We start from the raw sequence: 4,007 nt of genomic DNA on the forward strand, positions 1-4,007 counted from the left end.
ACCGGAGCTAACAACCACTGGTCATTATTATCACTTAATATCAATGGTCTCAATTCACCTATAAAAAGACACAGGCTAAGAGAATGGATACATAAACAGGATCCAACATTCTGCTGTTTACAAGAAACACAACTCAACCTCAAAGACAGACACTACCTCAGAATAAAGGGTTGGGAAAGGTTTTTCAATCATATGGACCTAAAAACAAGCGGGTGTGGCTATACTAATATCTAACAAAATTTATTTCAAACTAAAATCAATCAGAAGAGATGAAGAAGGACACTTTATACTAATAACAGGAACAGTTCATCAAGATGAAGTCTCAATCCTGAATGTCTATGCCCCTAATTCAAGAGCACCCACATATGTAAAAGAAACATTACTGAAACTTGAATCACACATCAAACCCCACACACTAATAGTAGGAGATTTCAACACTCCTTTCTTGACAATGAACAGGTCAAACAGACAGAAACTTAACAGAGAAATAGAGAACTAACAGATGTAATGGATCAAATGGGACTTAACAGACATCTAGAGAACACTTTCCTGTCCACCCAAACAGGAAAGAATATACCTTCTTCTCAGCACCTCATGGAATCTTCTCTAAAATTGATCACATACTTGGTAACAAAGCAAACATCCACAGATACAAAAAATTGGAGTAACCACCTGTGTCTTATCACCATGAAGTAAAGTTAGAATTTAACAACAATACTACCCCCCAAAAGCCTAAAAACTCATGGAAACTGAATAGTCAACTACTGAACCACCCCTGGGTCAAGGAAGAAATAAAGAAATTAAAATCTTCCTTGAATTCAATGAAAATGAAGGCACAATATATCCAAACCTATGGGACACTATGAAAGTAGTGCTAAGAGGCACTAAGTGCCAACATAAGGAAAATGGAGAAAGCTCACACCAATGACCTACCAGCATGCCTGAAAGCTCTAGAAAAAAAAAGAGGCAGACTCACCCCAAAGGAGAAGACAGGAAATAATCAAGTTGAGGGCTGAAAGCAACAAAATAGAAATACAGAAAACCATACAAAGAATCACTGAAACAAAGAGCTGTTTCTTTGAGAAAATTAACAAGATTGACAAACCCCTATCCAAACTAATCAAACGGCAGAGAGAGAATACGCAAATTAATAAGATCAGAAATGAAAAGGGGGACATAACCACAGACACAGAGGAAATTCAGAGAATCATTAGATCTTAATACAAAAGCCTGTATGCCACAAAACTGGAAAATGTAAAATAAATGGACAATTTTGTAGATAGATATCACCTACCAAAATCAAATCAAGACCAGGGGAGCAATTTAAATAGACATATAAGCTGCAAGGAGATGGAAGCTGTCATCAAAAACCTCCCAACCAAAAACAGCCCAGGGCCAGATGGTTTTAGTGCTGAATTTCCCCAGAACTTTCAAGAAGAGCTAATACCTATACTCTTCAAAGTGTTCCACATAATAGAAACAGAAGGCTCACTGCCAAATTCTTTTTATGAAGCTACAGTTACCCTGATACCAAAAACCGCACAAAGACTCAACCAAGAAAGATAATTACAAACAAATCTCACTCATGAACATGGATGCAAAAATTCTCAATAAAATTCTGGCAAACTGAATCCAAGAACACATTGAAAAAAATCATCCATCACGACCAAGTAGGCTTCATCCCAGAGATACAGGGCTGGTTCAACATACAAAAATCTATCAATGTAATCCACCATATAAATAAACTGAAAGAAAAAAAAGCATGATCATTTCATTGGATGCAGAAAAAGCATTTTACAAAATTCAACATCCCTTCATGATAAAGGTCTTGAATAGATTAGGGATACAAGGATCATATCTAAATATAATAAAAGCAATATACAGCAAGCTGACAGCTAACATCAAATTAAATGGAGAGAAACTCAAAGTGATTACACTAAAATCAGGAACAAGATAAGGCTGTCCACTCTCTCCATATCTCTTCAACACAGTTCTGAAGTTTTAGCAATAGCATTAAGACAACATAAGGAGATCAAGGGGATTCAAATTGGAAAGGAAGAAGTTAAACTTTCATTATTTGCAGATGATATAATAAAGTATATAAGTGACCCAAAAAATTCTACCAGAGAACTCCTACAGCTGATAAATACCTTCAGTGAAATGGCAGGATACAAGATCAACTCAAAAAATTAGTATCCCTCCTATACACAAAGGATGAAGAAGCTGAGAGGGAAATAAGAGAAACATTACCTTTCACAATAGCCACAAATCACATAAAATATCTTGGGGTGACATTAACAAAGGACGTGAAAGACCTATTTGACAAGAACTTTATGTCTTTGAAGAAAGAAATTGAAGAAGATACCAGAAAATGGAAAGATCTCCCATGTTCTTGGATTGGGAGGATCAACATAGTAAAAATGGCAGTCTTACCAAAGTAGTCAATGCAATCCCAGTCAAAATCCCAACACAATTCTTCACAGACCTTGAGAGAATGATACTTCATATGGAAAAACAAGAAACCCAGGATAGCCAATACAATCCTGTAAAATAAAGGAACTGCCGGAGGCATTACCATCCCTGACTTCAAGCTCTATTATAGAGCTACAGTAATGAAAACAGCTTGGTAATGGCATAAAAACAGAGTCGATGACCAATGGAATCGAGTTGAAGACCCAGATATTATTTCACATACCTATGAACATCTGATTTTTGACAAAGAAGCAAAAAAGATACAATGGAAAAAAACATTTTCAACAAATGGTGCTGGCATAACTGGATGTCAAGCTGTAGAAGAATGAAAATAGATCCATATCTGTTGCCATGCACAAAACTCAAGTGCAAATGGATTAAAGACCTCAATATAAATCTGACCACACTGAACCTGATAGAGGAGAAATTGGGAAGTAACTTTCAATGCATGGGCACAGGAGACCACTTCCTAAATATAACCTCAGTATCACAGACAATAAGAGAATCAATAAATAAATGGGATCTCCTGAAACTGAGAAGCTTCTGCAAAGCAAAGGGCATAGTCAATAAGACAAAAAGACAGCCTACTGATTGGGAAAAAATCTTCACCAACCCCACATCAGACAAAGGACTGATCTCTAAAATGTATAAAGTACTCAAGAAATTAGACATTAATATTCTAAATAATCCAGTTAAAAACTGGTGTACTGAATAAATAGAGAATTTTCATCAGAAGATTCGCAAATGGCCAAAAGATACTTAAGGTCATGTTCTTCTTCCTTGGCTATCAGTGAAATGCAAATCAAAACAACTTTGAGATACCATCTTATACCTGTCAGAATGGCTAAGATCAAAAACACTAATGATAGCTTATGCTGGAGAGGTTGTGGAGCATCCATTGCTGGTGGGAATGCAAACTTGTGCAACCACTTTGGAAATCAGTGTGGCGGTTTCTCAGAAAATTGGCAGTCAACCTACTTCAGGATCCAGCAATACCACTCTTGGTAATATACCCAAAAGATGCTCAATCATACTATAAAAGCATTTGTTCAACTATGTTCATAGCAGCATTATTTGTAATAGCCAGAACCTGGAAACAACCTAGATGCTCCTCAACTGAAGAAAGGATAAAGAAAGTGTGGCACATTTACACATTAGAGTACTACTTAGCAGCAAAAAATAATAATATCTTGAATTTTGCATGCAAATGAACAGAATTAGAAAACATTATCCTGAGTGAGGTAACCCAGACCCAAGAAACCAAATATGGTATGTACTCACTCATAAATGGATACTAGTCATAAACAAAGGGCAACGAGCCTATAGTTCAGGGTCCTAGAGAAGCTAAGTAATAAGTTGAACCCAAACAAAAACATATATAGACCCACCTGTAAATTGGAATCAGATAAAAATTTAGGAGCAGGGGTATGGGGAGTAGAAGGAAGTGAAGAAGGGGGGTTGAGGAGAACTTGAGGGAATGGGATATTCAAGATTGAGGATGGACAGGTATGAGAGCAAGGAAAGAGATATCTTGA

The sequence above is a fragment of the Microtus oregoni genome, unplaced genomic scaffold, assembly GCF_018167655.1.
Source record: "Microtus oregoni isolate MIOR12 unplaced genomic scaffold, Mior012 000045F_ref0000178, whole genome shotgun sequence".
Taxonomy (NCBI): Eukaryota; Metazoa; Chordata; class Mammalia; order Rodentia; family Cricetidae; genus Microtus; species Microtus oregoni.